We start from the raw sequence: 17055 nt of genomic DNA on the forward strand, positions 1-17055 counted from the left end.
CGGTGGATTTTTGTTTAATTACAATTACTAAACACCTCTCCCCCCCCATATCAGCCAAAATTACTCTTTTGCAGACGGTAGTATGGGATTTACATTTTCGGAAACACTGGTATGGGCAAATTTACCATAGTTTTTGATAAACCTTTAATAACACACACACACACACACACACACACACACACACACACACACATTTTATCAGCCTTCAAGTAGGGCTTCCCTTGAAGTCAGTGACATTGATGTTGAAATGACCAGAATTACTTTCACTGGGTAAACAGACGCAGATTATGCTTTCTATTTTGGGAACTGGTTTCTCAAAGCTAGTTTTGGGCAGGCCCAAACCGTGTGCTACACCGTCCCTTTCCAAGTCCTTTTTCCATGGTTTGCTACATTTGTGACACCTCAGCGATTTTTCTGCCCTGGCTTCTGATCTGACATGAGGGAAGTCTGTGGCGAGATCATAAAGCCTCTGGAAGAAAGAAGATTTTAATCACAGATGTCTCTGATAATTATTAAGCAGTAAGCTCCTTGGAAGACAGCCATTTTGTTTTTTTTCCCATAGACTCTTGGGGTTGTTTTGACTTTTCCCCCATGGTGTCAGAGGTGTCCCTTAGAAACTTTCCCATTTGATTTAATTGCTATTTAATTCCTACAACATTGCTGCAATTAGACATCCTGATTTATGCCACCATTGGACTTCTCTTGGCAAAGACTTCCCAAGGGACTGTCCACTTCTAATTGACTGATTTTACACAAGCTTATCCCTTCCGCTCTGCAAACTTCTGACTGTGTTTAGGAGCCTCTGAAATACTATATACTTGAGTTCATGTCAGATTATTTTCCACGACTCAAAATTAACCTAATAATTTGAACGACAACTTAATTAATTTACTCGCTCAGTCTGTGTTTACCGAGGGCCTTTTATGTAGCAAGCTCTGTGCCAGGTGAGAGATTAAAAACAGAACAAAACAAAACACACGAAAAACACAAGACAAATAAACTAGAAAGTCACACGGTGGTTGTCTTCACTGAGGGGTTGGTCCAGGGTTGGAACAGCCAGGGTGGGAGCAGAAACACTGAATCGAGTGTTTCCTGAGAAAGAATAATTTGTTTTCTCTCCTCACAATTTCCCTCCATGTTCTTGATCACCTTTAATACTATTTTTCTTTCATGGTTTTATGTACACCAGCTCACTTTTTAAAAATGCAGATACCTTCTTAGCTTATCCTCCGCAGCATCTGGGAAAGCGATAGATTCCGTGTGGCAGTTCTCTTTTTAAAATACATATTAAAATAAATTTTATGATCCACAAACGGAAAATTCAAATAAGAAATATCCATGAATCATACCACCTTAAGTCTTCTCACTTATTACCAGGGAGTGTATGTTTCATATTTTGGAAAACACTGATTTAATTTTCAAATGCGCTCTCCGCACCCTCGTTATGAAAGGAGGACTCTCCCGGGTTTAACTTGGTTATGAATGCTCAATCTGTACTTGAACAGGGAAAAGTCTCTTGGGACTTGAAGGTGAAAATTCAGAGTTTTTGTTTTTGTTTTTTTTTTCCGGGCCTCCCACTCAAGGTGTGGGAGATTTGGGGTGAAATGCATCTTGGCTATTATTTCATCTTTATTCTTTGCCTTAGGTCTTACTAGTTTTACCTTTTACACAGAATCACCCAGAGGAAGCTGGAGTTTCTCTAATTTTAGGACATTTTTGTCTTCACGGTCCCCCAAGCACAAATGGAGAATATTTCTAATGGAGGCAGCCATGTAACCCAGAAGTGGGCAATGGCCCATGGGGTATGGCCAGGAGCTTGTTTTTGCAAATAAAGTTTTATTGGAACACGGCCACTCCACTCATTTATGTATTGTCTTTGGCTGTAACGATGCAACTGAAGAGCCTGTCAGGCCTGAAGAGCCCCCAACAGGTATCTATCTAGCCATTTACAGAACAGATTTGCTGGCCTCTGATAATCAATGAGTTCTGGACAAGCAAGGAGGATCCAAGGAATGGCCTTGCTCCCAAGCTATGAGAGAGCTCTGATTTCCTTGAGAACATTTAGAGAGCCACGGGAGGATGTAGGGCTTCCCAACATGCTAAGAGTCCACAAGAAGAAAATAAAATTACTGTATGAGGCACTCAAGGCAAATAAATATCTTTGAAGTGAGCTGAAGGCCCCATTCATGGCTTTGCTCCTTCTCTATCTCATTACACGGGGATGTCTTGCTGATGTGAAGAAAGCAAGGGTCATGCTCTTGAAAGGGCCTATAAATGTTGCCTTCTGAGAAGGCCTTGACTCACGCAAGCTTTGATCGACTGGATTACTTCTGAGCTCGACTTACAATGCCCCCTCCTCTGTTCCCATCAGGCCTAGCACATCCTATCAGGAATAGAGTCCACCACGGTTCTGTGAGGCATACTGGCACAGAGCATTTCTGGAAGAATGAGGATGGTCACAAGCTCTCTGTTCTCCCTTCCATTGAAAGGAGACTACTTTTACCCTTTTGAATGTGTCCTAGGCCCGTGACTCACTTTGACCAAGAGGATGCAACAGAAGTGGCTTCCAGGCTCAGGCATAAGAAACCTTGCAATTTCTGTGGGTCTCTTAGAATCCCTGCTCTGGGAAAATCAGTGCTGTGCAAGAAGTCTGACCACCCTGACACACCTCCATGTTGCAAGCGAACTAAACTAGTATATGGGGAGGCTGTGCAAAGAGACTGAGAGAGAGAGAGAGAGAGACAGAGACAGAGAGGTGCCCAGCTACTCCAACCATCCCACTTGAGATGTCAGATGTGAGTGGAGAAATCCCTCTTGGATATTCAACCCAGTAAAGCCTTCGGGTGACCATGGCCCCAGCTGTTATCTGACTGCAGCTGTATGAGACCCTAAGCGAGAACCACCAGGTAAGTTAGGTCAACTTCCAGAACTGTGAGAGATAATAACAAATGAATTTTTTAAGCCACTAAGTTTTGGGGAGATTTGTTATGTCATAGTAGATAACTAGAAGAGCATACCCTTGTTATCCCAAGGTCCTGACGAGTCAAGAAAGATGGCAGAATCTGCTAAGAGCAACTGGTTATTCTAAACCACAGCCCTTGCTCGTCAATCAAGGCTGATTTAACACCACTCTTCCCACTGCTTACTACTAGGATGACCCATTCATCTTGGTTTGCTAGGACATTGCAGTTTCAGCACTGAAAATCCCATATCTTGGGACATCCCTCAATCTGTAGCAAACCGGGTCAGTCAGTTCCTTAACTCACTGCACACGAGCATTTCTTTCTCTCTTCTTCAAACACATCAAGTTCCTTCAAGCCTTGGAGCCTTAGTACATGTTGGCACCCCCTCCCCCACATTTGGGGTAGCCTTCATTTTTGCAGGGTAGCCTTCTCTATCTCCCAAGACTAGATGATATAGGTGATATAGACCCCCCTTTTTTTTAACGTTTATTTATTTTTGAGACCGAGAGAGATAGAGCATGAATGGGGGAGGGTCAGAGAGAGAGGGAGACACAGAATCTGAAACAGGCTCCAGGCTCTGAGCTGTCAGCACAGAGCCCGACGCGGGGCTCGAACCCACGAACTGCGAGATCGTGACCTGAGCTGAAGTCGGAGGCTTAGCCGACTGAGCCACCCAGGTGCCCCCATATAGACCCTTTTTTAAAGTTTATTATTTTTTTTTAAATTTTTTTCAACGTTTTTTATTTATTTTTGGGACAGAGAGAGACAGAGCATGAACAGGGGAGGGGCAGAGAGAGAGGGAGACACAGAATCGGAAACAGGCTCCAGGCTCCGAGCCATCAGCCCAGAGCCCGATGCGGGGCTTGAACTCACAGACCGCGGGATCGTGACCTGGCTGAAGTCGGACGCTTAACCGACTGCGCCACCCAGGCGCCCCCAAAATTTATTATTTTTGACAGAGAGAGAGAGAGAGCAAGTGCATGAATGAGTGGGATAGAAGCAGAGAGAGAGAATCCCAAGTGGGCTCCACGCTGTCAGCCCAGAGCCCGATGTGGGGCTCTATCCCACAGACCGTGAGATCATGACCCGAGCCGAGATCAAGAGCCTAACACTTAACCGACTGAGCCACCCAGGCGGCCCCGGAGACTCTTGTTAATATGGCCTTTTACAACACTTTGAACTTCTTGATAACCCCGAACTCGATTGCCCATTATTTATGTATTTATCGGATGAACATCTTTTCCCCTGCCAGGTGGTGAGAGTCAAACCTGCGGGAATGGTGTTTGATCTTGCTGCTGTTATCATATCAATATGTGGCAGAGGTGGTGCTCAGTAAGTGGAAGAATAAACAGACAAACGAGGGCAAACTGGCAAAGCTAGTCAGTACCCAGAATCGTGGTTTTTGTCTCAGGTTGAAGGCATGACCCTGGTCCCACGGTGGGGGCAGAAAACATGACTTCACACACAGGAGCGTTTCCCCAAAGTTCCAACACAGGCAAAAGGCGGTCTACACTGGCGCGAACCCTAACTGGTGGTCTTGATGCGGTCGGAAGGGAAAAGCGCAGGCCTCCCGAGATGGGGGAACGGGCAGGTTGGCTGCTCCATTGAGGACCTCCCAGCAATTTCTTGCCTGTGTGCTCCATGTTACTTCCCTTCCTTAGTAGGTTAAAAAGAGACGGAAATGCCGTGGTGACTAATGGGAGGTCATGGAAAGATTTATTGGACAATTATCAATGTTTTTCTTCACTCAACTTTCCTTTAGTAAGTCATTATTTCATTGGGGGAATACGTACCACTCATATCACCCCTCGGATTCTGTCATTTTATCTCCTTGCTTTATGCTGGTTTGTCGCCTTGATTTGTGGGACCATATAGAGTGTGGATGGGAAGAACTTCTCACCGACTGAATTTGAGTTTTATTCTCTTGTCACTTTCAGGCATGCCGATAAGAGTATAATTGTGTGTTTTTCAAACTACGCTCATACGTGGGCCACCTTCATAATTTTTGCCATGTTCTAGAATCGATTTAATTATGATTCTCTTAATACTTTCAAAAACTGACTAGTTGTTTTTTTTTTTTAAGTGCATCTCATCCCTAGGTCATAATCCATATGATTATGGGTTTGATGGGCTGGTGTGTGTGTGTGTGTGTGTGTGTGTGTGTGTGTGTGCATGTGCACACGTGTATATATAATTCTCAATGAAGTAAATGCCTGAAAATTATACTTAAAGAAAAGCCCATCAAAGCCATCATCTCATGAATTATGACTTGAGATGAAGCAATGTTAAGAAGTAGGGTTTTTTTTTTTTTTTCCAACTTAAAATAATCTTGCTAAGTGTATGTAGTATATATATATATAACACTTTGGGAAACAGTGATATAATCCAAGTAATCTATTCCTTTCGATAAGAAGCCAACTTGGAATTGCTACTGTAAAGGTAACTGGTGGCCCAGGAAGAATTTCACATGCATGAACCCCACCAGATCCTGGTTCCTGTAGCTTCGTGCTGGTGACTGGTAGCTCCAACTTTATAAAGACCTCACTTAATGGAATCTTAAGAGCTGTCCCTGACCTATTGCTTTCTGTAAGATTGCACCATCGGCCAAACCATCAGGAAATCCTGTTGGCTCAAACGTAAACTATGTCCTGAGTTCCACGAATTCTCATGATTTCTCCCCTACTTTCAGTCACCATCATCTTGTTTGAATTGGCCATCTAACTGGTTTCCCCATTTTCACTGGAGTGAAAACACAAAAAGAAGAAAGCCATTTTTAGTCAGTTATTATGTCCTGGATGCAAATACACTCTCATTAGGGAAATAAGAAGAAATGTAATTTAAATATTTAAAGCACTTGGAACACAAATGATGGGAAAAAAAGACCCAAATGATTGGATGGCCTCGTAACAACGTCTCAGGTCAAAATCAGATAGCTTCTTTTAAAACTCCACCGAACATATTTTCTTCATAATTTGTCATGTCTCTTGGACATAGCATACAGGGTGATTTTAAATTGATATGATATAAGAATAAATACCAAACCAGTCAAAGAAGTCAGCAAATGTTCAGAATTATAGAAAACCATAGAAATGGGCTCTAATTGCATCATTATCTAATCTCCTTACTTTTGAATACCATTGCTAAGAATGGACTCAGTCATCTCATGTCATTTTCTTTTCTTGTGAACTTTTCCATTTTCTCACAAGAACAAGACATCCATATTTTAGGGTTTGCTGTATTTTGTCGGGCAAAGCAGTAAAAAGACTCATCGGAAATGTGACGGAAAAGAAACTCGTAAAGAACCGTAGTCAGGAAAGGCCACAGCGGAATATGACTGGAAAAGGCAGGGAGCACTTTTCTTAAAGTTCTTTATTCACTGGGACAAAGAAACCGAAAACATGGTTTGGCTCTCCTCCCCTGAACGCTCGATATCCCGGTTCTTGTAGGTGGTTTTTGACAGGGGTCCACTGAAGCTTGAAGTCTAGAAGTGAGGAAGTATCAAGTTGAAAAATTTCAGAGGAAATAAAGCCTTTTCTTCCCCCCTGAAATAGTTTACCACTAATGACATTTTCAAGTTGGCACCGGATTTGACATTGGTGTGGGTGTTTGGAAGTTGTTACATGCTTCGTAAGGAAGTGCTGGGTGGAAAGATCAGCAGCGATTCTCAAGGAAAAGTTCATCACAGAGACAGGCAGGTGGGAGGGATCTTACTGGTAACAGAATCTGTACAGGGTTGAATACACTTGGCCTCGAATTCATGACCGTGAGATTAGGGTGAGCGCTAAGTAGGTCCTGAATCTCACTGTTTCTCATGACTTCATCCCTGCTTTCTATCATCATTGTCTCTCTTTGGGTTGACCACATTGTCATCCTAACTGGTTTCCCCATTTCCAACTGAATTGAGAGCCGAGAAGAAGCAAGCCAGTGGCTGGCGTCCTTATAAGAAGAGGAGAGGACATAGAGACAATAAAAAAAGAAGGAGGCAAAAATTGAGTGATGTAGCTACAAACCAAGGAACAATGAGGATTGTCAGGAGGCACCAGAAAGTTAGGGAGAGGCAAGGAAGGATCCTTCCCTAGAACCTTCTAAGGTTGTGTGTCCTTCCTGACACCTTGATTTCAGACTGCTAGCCGCCACGACCATGAGAGAAAAAGTCCAGTTGTTTATACCACCCAGTGTGGGGTACTTTGCATGGTAGTCATAGGAAACTCTCCAACACTGTTCTGAAGAGCGTGTCTGACTTGACCGAGGTCTGAGGGCCAAGACAAGCCATTATGGAAGCCTGTACCAAACCCTCTTCCGTTTGTCATTTGCTTCCTAGTGAGACAGACATCCTCAACTTTACAGAGCAGGTTTTAATCATTCTATGGTTCCCAGATTTCTAGGGCAGAACGTTCATCCTGAAGAATTCATGGTAGAGGCCAGCCACCTGCCGTGGGTTGAACTGAATCCCTTAAAAGACAGGATCAAGTCCTAACTGGTGGGTACCCGTGAATGTGAGCTGATTTGGAAATAGGGTCTTGGCAGGTGTCGTCAACTTAAGATGAGGTCATCCTGGATTAGGAAGGGCACCAAATCCCATGCCAGGGCTTTGCGAGAGGAGGAGTAGACACAGACACATAGAGAGGAAGGCCAGGCAAAGAGGAGGCAGAGGTGGGAGTGAGGGGGCTGTAAGCCAAGGACTGGCAAGGAATGCCAGAAGCTGGAGGATCCTCCCCTAGAGCCTTCGGAGGAAGCACGGCCCTGTCAACACCTTGATTTCGAACTTCCGGCCCCCAAAGCTGGGAGAGAATGAATTTCTGCTGTGTTATGCCACCCAGTTTGCGGTAATTAGTTAAGGCAGCCCTAGGGAACGAATATACCATCCTATAGCCCATCCCAGCCCACCGCTGTGTTTCGGGAGCTCACACAGTGTGGTGGCTGTTTTCATTGAAATAGTGGCTAATACTGACAAACAGGGCGATTTCACTGAAAAGCCACGATTTCTGTTTTTTTTTTCGCCTTGAGAGATCCGAGGAGGTGACAGTTACCCCGGGATTTCTTTCCTGTGGGGAGACCACGGAGCTGAGCAGAGCTGCCCCTTCATAGGGTGCCACGTGGTCCAGCTCTGGGGTCCTGTCCCTCCTCGAGACCAGGTCCGCTCGCCTCTACCCCACCTGCCTGCTCTCTTTGTCCTCTGGGCCTTCAGGGACTCAGGCTTCTCTCAAACGGCTCTCCTCACTTGAGAGGCTAGAAAAGTGAAACCCAGAAATAGACTTTCCCCGAGTGGCGTCACCCAGTGTGTCTGCGACAGAGAAGGGCTGGGGACCCCACACTTCCTCCTGCACCATGCAGCTTCCGCCTACAGAATGCCACAAGATGTTTCCTAGAGCAGACATCCCAGACTCCTAGATCTCACAGACCGGCTTCAACAAATTTCAAGGAATTGACAAAGAGTTTCCAACACTTTATTTTGCCAAGAAGAAGAATGTTTAAAAAAAAAAAAAGAACACTGCCATTACCATCTTTTCATTAAAAAAAGGTGATTCTATCACCAACAAAGCAGGAAACACTCTGAGCTTGCTCAGAGTAAAAATTAAAGTTGTGTTGGCTCAAAGAGGCTTTCATGATGTTCTCTCAAGCCTTGCCTCCTTCCTTCCGCTCTCCCCGCGCTCGCCTGCCCTGCACACTGGCCTCCTTGGCTCTCTTTGAACACACAAGGCCATTCCTGCCTCAGGGACTTTGCATCTGCTGTTTTCTTTCTTTCTTTCAGAACACCTTTGCCGCATATCTCCAAGGCTCGCTTCCTTAGTTCACTCAAATCTCTACTTCAAATGTCACCTACTCAGGCTGGACTTTCCTCCCTCATTCTCAATGCTTCTACACATGCTTTTCTGTGGCACTTGCCCCTACCTTCATAGTCCAAATTTATTGATTATTTCTCCATAGTATAATAAGAACAAAGGACAAAGATTCTGTTTTCATCGGGGCTTAGAATAGTGCCTGGCAGATAGAAGATGTCTAATAAATGTCATTGAATTGGATCAAATAATAAAGTACCATATACTGTACTGAGTAAATTTCACTTATTGAAAATAACCAATATCATTAAAATTTTTTTTTAGTGTTTATTTTTGAGAGAGAGAGACAGAGAGAGAGAGTGAGGGAGGGCAGAGAGAAAGGGAGATACAGAATTGGAAGCAGACTCCAGGATCTGAGCTGGCAACACAGAGTCTGACACGGGGCTCAAACTCATGTACCTCGAGATCGTGACCTGAGCGGAAGTTGGACCCTTAACCCACTGGGCCACCCAGACGTCCCTCCGGCATCATTTTTATTTCCTCTTATTTTACTCACGAAAGGTGAAAATGTTTTCCTATGTTGCTACCAGTTTGTGGACTGACTCTTAGATAACATCATGGTGATTTAAAATATCAAGGAATCCTGGGGCTCCTGGGAGGCTCAGTTGGTAGAGCGTCCGACTTCAGCTCAGGTCATGATCTCACAGTCTGTGGGTTCGAGCCCCACGTCGGGCTCTGGGCTGACAGCTCAGAGCCTGGAGCCTGTTTCCAACCTGTGTCTCCCTCTCTCTCTGCCCCTCCCCCACTCTCACTGTGTCTCACTCTGTCTCTCAAAAATAAATAAATATAAAAAAAATTAAGTATCAAGGAATCTGAACCCCTGTAGGTATTTTTTTTAATATTTATTTATTTTCGAGTCAGAGAGGTGGACAGAGGATCAGTGCTGACAGCACAGAGCCCATGCGGGGCTCGAACTCACGAATTGTGAGATCACGAGTTGTGAGCCAAGGTTGGACGCTCAACCAATTGAGCCACCCAGGTGCCCCCCCAGCCCCCGCCGTAGGTATTTTGGTTTGCTTTAGCAGTAATCATTTTGTGTAGCTCACAGCTACACAATCTCATAGCTTTTGACAACGCAGCCTCTTCTAAAAGGACCCCCACCTCCAACTAAAAACACACAAATTCAAAAAATAATAACCAAACAAATCACTGGACAGCAATCCTCTCGGAGCCGTTGACGAGCTATTGTAATGACCCATAGTCCCAGGGCGGGGAGGAAACAAGTGCATGAGTCCAGATTGTGAAATTGGTGTTGCTTCATGTATAAACAAGTGTGCAGAAATCACTGTATAACATCAGTACTCATCATTCTGTAATATCTGAAGTTCATGAAACAACAAAAAGAAATAAATTTGTGTTTTGATTTTCACTTCTAGTCATTGGCTTGTCCAGAAGGGGGAGGAAAAGGAGGAGGAGGGGGAGGAGGAGGAGGCGGAAGAGGAGGAGGGTGGGGGAGGAGGAGGAGGGAGGGAGGGAGGGAGGGAGGGAGGGAGGGAAATATTGTTCTGCAAGTTTAAGCAATGTTGACCATCTCAGGATCGTCATGTGAAGCAAATGTACAGTAAAGCCAGTCTGATTTGGATTAAGTAGAAGAAAGTTCCTGCCAAATTAGCAAGATTCTGAATTGGTTGGCATTTGGACAGAGAGCTGCTGTGGAGTACTAGTGAAGGGTGTGGGGTATGGAGTCAGAGCCAGGTTGGATCCTGGTGTCTACACTGAAAGCTATGAATCCTGACCAAGACGTGTGGCCCAGGCCCTGCATCTGCATAGCTGAGCTGATGATTAGTGGCCCCTCATGGAATTGTTGCCACGATTGAATGAATCAATACATTCAAATTGCCTGGAACAGAGTGAGAGTGTGGATATGTGCGGTTATTATTATTTGAAGACACGCGGTTCTGCTATTTTCGAGAATGTGGCAATATCATGTTTTTGGCCAAAGGGGAGAAATAGGGAACAGAGTATGGTCTACCTGCCTCACCTTAGGAAAAACACCAATAGCCACACCTCGTACAAAATGGGTCCTTCTTATTTGCCATGCCCTTGACGTAGCTGCTCTCATTCAATACCTACAACTGTCCATGAAGTTGCCACCTGCATTTGGAAAGACGGAACCAACTGGCAGAGGCTGAGTCATTTTCCACGACGGTAGTATGAGGAGGGCCGGGGTAAGATCACGGGCAGGTGGAATTCAGCCCTGAAACGTGTATTATCACGTTTGGAATCAACCCAGGTGTTTGCACGCAATAAAAGGCAAAAAGGATTTTCAGGGATTTAGTTTTTAAATAGGCGAAATATCCTTCCTGCTGTCTAATTTTCATGACAGATAGGCAGACATACGGACAGAAAGACAGCCGCATTAACATATCAGCTCTACAGAAAGGTGCTCAGAGAAACCGTGGGTGGTGCGCCTGGCTGGCCTGAGTCCTGGCTCGGATAAAGGACTCCAAGAGACTGCCTGCCCGGTGGACAGTCGACCCCTTGCTCCTTGTGATGGAGACCACAAGAACACTCCGGGACAGTGGACGGAGAAACTCTTCTCCGGGTGAGTCGGGGTACAGGTGTTCAGATTCTTTGAATGCAGACACGTGGCCGTGTTAACCTTCCTCCCTCTCTGCGCTCTGTCATGTTTAAATGCTGAGCTGTCCTTGCCTTTGGGGGACTAACTTGGGGCCGATTCTGGCTTGGGACCTGAAGACTCAAGATTTGGAATTGGGAAAGAACAAAAGAACAAAGAAGAAGAAAGGCTTGCGCGTGCGTGTGCGTGTGTGTGTGTGTGTGTGTGTGTGTGTGTGTGTGCTGGAGGCAACAGGGAGCTCTGTTTTGGCCAAACAAATAAAAAAATTAAAAAGGTCCCTCATATCATCAGACTAAAAAAGAATTTGAGTTGATGAAGCAGGGGGGCTCCCAGAGATCTAAGCTGGAGGGGCTGTTCTAGAAAAGAGGCCAGTCCATGCTTGGGGACACTGAGGCAGGTGGCTTTGACTGAGGACAGCAGTGAAACACGCCAGCCGAAAACCCAGACGCCACGTGGCAGTGGAGACAGTGCCAGGAGGCCACCACCTATTCATTGCCTGTCACATGTCCCCACTTTGTCAGAATCCAGCATCTAGCCGGTCACCTCCTGGCCAAAGCCGCAGACACGCGCATACCCTAAGACATCGCCCGGTTTCCATTGGACTTACCCTGCGTCAAAATCCCCGCTTGCGAAGCCCCGCCCCTGTGAGCCCCCCAAAAGGGGGTGGAAAGGAGATCTAGTGAGGCAGTGGTGTGGAAACCCTGGTGTGTGAATTTCAGGAGTGCATAGTGAAGGAACCAGTTAGAGAACCACCAGACCCGGGAGAGCCATCGACAACACCCCAGCCACATGGGCGTGCAACATGCCAGGAGCCCATGGCTAGGAGCCAGTCGGGCGCTTCGGGGAATGTTTTAGAACCAGAAAACAGGCCAATCATTTTCGCTCCAACCATCACTCTTCATGACAAAAGCTCTCTTGATTCTCAGGCCTTGGCTTCTTCAGGAGCCAGAGAAACACATACACATTCAAGGACAAAGATTCTCTTGACTAGTGAAGAGTTGGGACGTCTTCAGTAATGGGCAAAGTAATTACCCCCACTGTTGTAGGGATGGTTTCCACGCACTTGCATTGTTGTTCTTGGCCGGTCTTCCTCTTGGCATACGGGGCCAGCGTCCCAGAGAGCGGCCGTTAGCACCTCCGCGCTTTGCAAGGAACATCTCTCTCCTACAGCCTTAGCGGCTCCAACCCACGGCAGGATGACAGAGGACTTGGCCGTTGCTGTCGAAGTGGAGTCATTAGAAGTAATCAGGCCTCTGCCCAAACAGCGGCTTGGATGAGAGAGGGTCGTAAAAGCCCCGCTGGAAGTTCGAATACAGCTGGCAGTGGCATCCTGAGTGCCTGTATGGGGCTGCCAAGGCAGGAGCTCCTACGAGCCAACACGGCTTCCCTATTTGGGGCTTTCCCATTGGGACGTCCAGCAACAGGCCATTCTGAAGCGTCTGAAGAAAGAAAATAAGCCTCACCTCCTTCCCAATGACTGACTTTGCCAGGAGATGCTTCCGGTATGCGGAGAAGAAGGGAAGACGAGATAATGCTGATTCATGACTTGATTTCAATCCCTCTGCGTCACCCTGCCCCCCTCCATCCCTCAGGCCAGGAGGGACGGTTGTGGGGAGAACGAGGCAGATGTAAAAGGAGGCCAGGGTAACTTCCTGGCTTTTGTTTGAAACCTACCGTGAAGAGTGGAAAGTTTGAACACCCTCGAGATGCCCAAAACTGTGTGCTGGTTACTGACAGCCCTCGAGGGAGATCTCTAGGTTTCCCTTGGAAAATCACACCTGGCAGCCCTGGGCTTTGGCATCTCGCACGGTGACGTTCACGGCAGCCGAGCGGAAGCACCTGCTGCGGGGCGGGCCCTCTCCGGCCCCTCTCGGTGCCCACCACCCCCTCGGCAAGGGGCCAGATCCCGGACGTTAAGACTGAGCACCTGTTGCCCTTTATCACTCCTGAGCAAGGTCTTTGCTGACCTGCCTTCAACCGTCTCAACACCCTTACCTCTAGCCCTCCTTTTTTCCTTCCTGCTTTATTTTTCCTATAATATTATTATCGCTTCACATAATCCATATGCTATGTATTTATTTAGTAGCAGCGTCTCCCAAGCTCACAGGGGAAACGATTTGGTCTGCTTTGTTCACTGTTGTATGCTGAGTGTCCAGCAGGTAATAGGTGCTCAATAAATATTCGTTTCATGGCAAGACAAATGTTGTACGAACCCACGTTTCTATTAAAAGTGGGAAATAAAGGGCGCCTGGGTGGCTCAGCTGGTTGAGCATCCGACTTGGGCTCAGGTTATGGTCTCGTGGTTCGTGAGTGTGAGCCCCATATTGGGCTCTTTGTCATCCGTGCCGAGCCCGCTTCAGACCCTCTGTCTCCCTCTCTCTCTGCCCCTAACCCATGTTGTCCCTCTCTCTCTCTCTCTCAAAAATAAATAAATATTTTTTAAAATCTTAAAAAGTAGGAAACAAAAGATGTTTCTATCTGCATGACTTTGCTTGCACCTGGACAGCTTTGCTCATTCGTGTTACCTGCTTTATGACTATGGGTCTGACCCAGCAACCTTTGGAGGCCAGAAGCGGGTTACGGGGCTAGATTCTTCAATGTTAGAGAGTTATCTGTTTCTCAGGATTGGCTCAGAACTGGGCGAGAGTCTGTGTCCCCCAGGAGCCACGTGCGGACGGATTGTCAACATCCCAGTGATGCACTCTTTGGCATTGATGCTACTCCAAATTTTGACAAAGCCTGGAGGGGGTTCTCAGTGCTATTACACTCATCATCCCCCTTTTCAAACAAACACTTTGGAACAGGCTGTCTTTGGCCGGGTTCTCTAGAAGTTTATCCCGAGACAAAGACATGAGATGAGGTAGTGTATATAGGAGATGGTTCCAGAAATGCTATTAGGGGAATGGTATCATGAAAAAGGGAAGGATGTGAAGCCAATTCAGGATGTGTGATTGAGCAAGTTACATCATGGCGGCTGAAGCTTACCCAATGGTGGGTCTCTGGGAGATGCACAGAACGTGCCTGAGAGTCATCTCTCACCCGAGGGGTGCATTATCTACCTCCTTGCTATGTACCATTGGTCAAGGGCCGCTTCAAGGTCAAGGGAAATGCCTTGGTGGGGGGTTGGCAGGTGATGGCAGATGTGTGGAGGTGAGTGCTCCAGGATCGGCTGGGACATTGACAGAATCTACTAAACACTCCCTTTATGACCCTAAAATTCTTGATCTACGATCATAATGTTGTTAAAGGACAAATATGAGGAAAATAGTTATAATAAAATATGTATGTCAATATTGAAATAATACTTGAACTTGACATACCTGAGTGCACAACAAAGCAGTCAGACCCTTGCCCTTATACACAGAAACACTGAACTCAACAGCCACAAATACAGGTGGAGACCGTGTGTTTTATCGAAGACCTGAATGCCATTCACGGTGTTGACTTTCCCATGTGATTTTCTGACATGCAGATCAAGTCTTGGTATGGTTAGAACAAAGTACAGCCTGCCCTCAGTGTATACAGCAGTCACATTCTTGTCAAATTCAGTGTGTATGAAAACTGTGTGAAGGATACTTTGAGTGCATATGTCAGATGGACTCAGGGTCTAGGTTCAGAGAGTTATTTACCAGCGCTTCATCTATATGAATGTCTACTGGACATTCAAAAGTTGAGATTCCAGGGGCGCCTAGGTGGCTCCGTTGGTTAAAGCATCTGGGTCTGGATTTCGGCGAAGTTATGATCTCACAGTTCATGACATTGAGCCCTGTATTGGGCTCTGCACTGACAGCATGGAGCCTGCTTGGGATTCTCTCTCTCCTCTCTCTCTGCTCCTCCCCTGCTCTCTCTCTCTCTCTCTCTCTCTCTCTCTCAATAAATAAATAAATAAACCTAAAAAAACGTTGAGATCTCAAACAATTCTTCATGGTGCGGGACTGTCTCATGCATTACAGAGCATTTGTCATCTCTAGATTCTGACCACTAAATGCCAGCATCACCTCTCAATCTTTATGACACTAACTCCACAACAGAATTTTCTGGAAAGCTCACCAGGGGCAGTTATCCCTCCCATTTGTGCACTACTGATTTAAAGAAAGCGCGGGTGGGAACCTCCCAGAGTGACTGAGATATAATTTCCTGTTAACTGAGATGAATGGGAATTTGAAATAAAAACTGAACAGAGTTCAAGGAAGGAGAGTTGGTTTTGCGGGTACCTCTGACTTTTGTGGCCAGATTCACACTCACTATGAAAGCAGAGACGAATGCTTGAAGAAGCATCAGCTTATGACCCAGAGTGTTGTACTTTTTTCTTTTTTTGAGGAAGGAACTATCATTTATCACCAGGACAATACCTGCTTATTTGTTGCAGGTCATTTCTCTCGAAGAACAGTGTCTTGTGAAAGTGTCATTCTTTCTTGACCCAGCATCTAAATTCAAAGATCCTGGGCAAATGATAGAGGAGTTTGCTCATCATTGGGGTGTGTGCATCAGTGCAGAAGAATCTGACAGGCTTTTGGGTGTGTTCTGTATTTACTAATCCTTCAGCAGTGACAGTGTGGGAAGGGCCAGTGAGCACAGCCATGCTGGGCAAATCCTGGGGGTTGGGTGGGCAGGAGGTGCGGAGCCAAAATGGAGAATCCAGTGCAGTGTGGATTCGCTATGCTTCATTGGTTCAATGAACCTAGTCCTCTAGGGTAAGACAAAGAAGAGGCTTGAGGCAGCCTTGCACAAAAGACCGTATTAGCCAAGGCAGAAGGGAGATTGGCTATTGGCATTGGTCTGGACACACACGTATCTAATTTAAATTTTATCATGGTACAACAGTTAGGAGGGCTGGCTATGGAGTCAGACTTGCTGAGGTTTGACACCCAAGGTCCATTGTCTACAAGCTCTGGGTCTTGTATACTTCATCTCTACACCTCAGTTTCCCCATCTCAAAAATGCAGATAATGTTAAGTTTTGGACTTTGTAGGCGTTAGATAAGGTCATCTACATCAAAGCTTAGCACAGTGCCTAGCATACTGTAAGAATAGGTAAAATGTTGGTATTCTTGTTAAAATCAGGACAGAAATCTCAACTTTTGGAGACCATGAAATGTCACTTGTTGGGTATGCTAAGGAGAAAACAAATTATACTTACTTACTACAAGCTTGGTGAATTCGGGGACACTATCTTTTCTACTTCTAGGACTCTAGGGGCCAGCACTGTGCTTGATGCAGAGTAAAATCTCAAGAAATGTTCATGGACTTCAGCTGGCAAAGATAGAAAATTCAGGGCAGAAAGCACACAGGACGCTGACCAGATAACCACACTCCATCAATTCTAGCCTATGTAAATCAGGACATAATAGGAGATGATATTAAGGATCATTAGGGATTAGGCAGATTAGGGATAAAATGAGGTATCATCAGAGTAAATAATTTCGTTGTTATTGTATTGTGTTTACAGTATATATATATATATATATATACACACACACACACACACATATATATATATATATATATATATACACACAAACATCTATTTACAAAATATATCATTCTCCCCTCACTTTGAAATCTTGGTTTTTCACTGAGATGCTTCCATGTTAGGGAGAAACTCAATAAGGGCTCTGACATGAGCATCGCTATCCCCCTGAACTTAAAAGTCTACTGAATTTGCACCCCTTTCT

General features: G+C 45.6%; 1 protein-coding gene across 2 annotated transcripts in view; it reads right to left on the bottom strand.

Moving 5' to 3' along the window:
* TSHZ2 (teashirt zinc finger homeobox 2) overlaps positions 1 to 17055 on the bottom strand; it is a 460946-nt gene that overhangs the window by 83309 nt on the left and 360582 nt on the right. The gene's annotated exons all lie outside the window — the stretch shown is intronic.

The sequence above is a fragment of the Felis catus genome, chromosome A3, assembly GCF_018350175.1.
Source record: "Felis catus isolate Fca126 chromosome A3, F.catus_Fca126_mat1.0, whole genome shotgun sequence".
Classification (NCBI taxonomy): Eukaryota; Metazoa; Chordata; class Mammalia; order Carnivora; family Felidae; genus Felis; species Felis catus.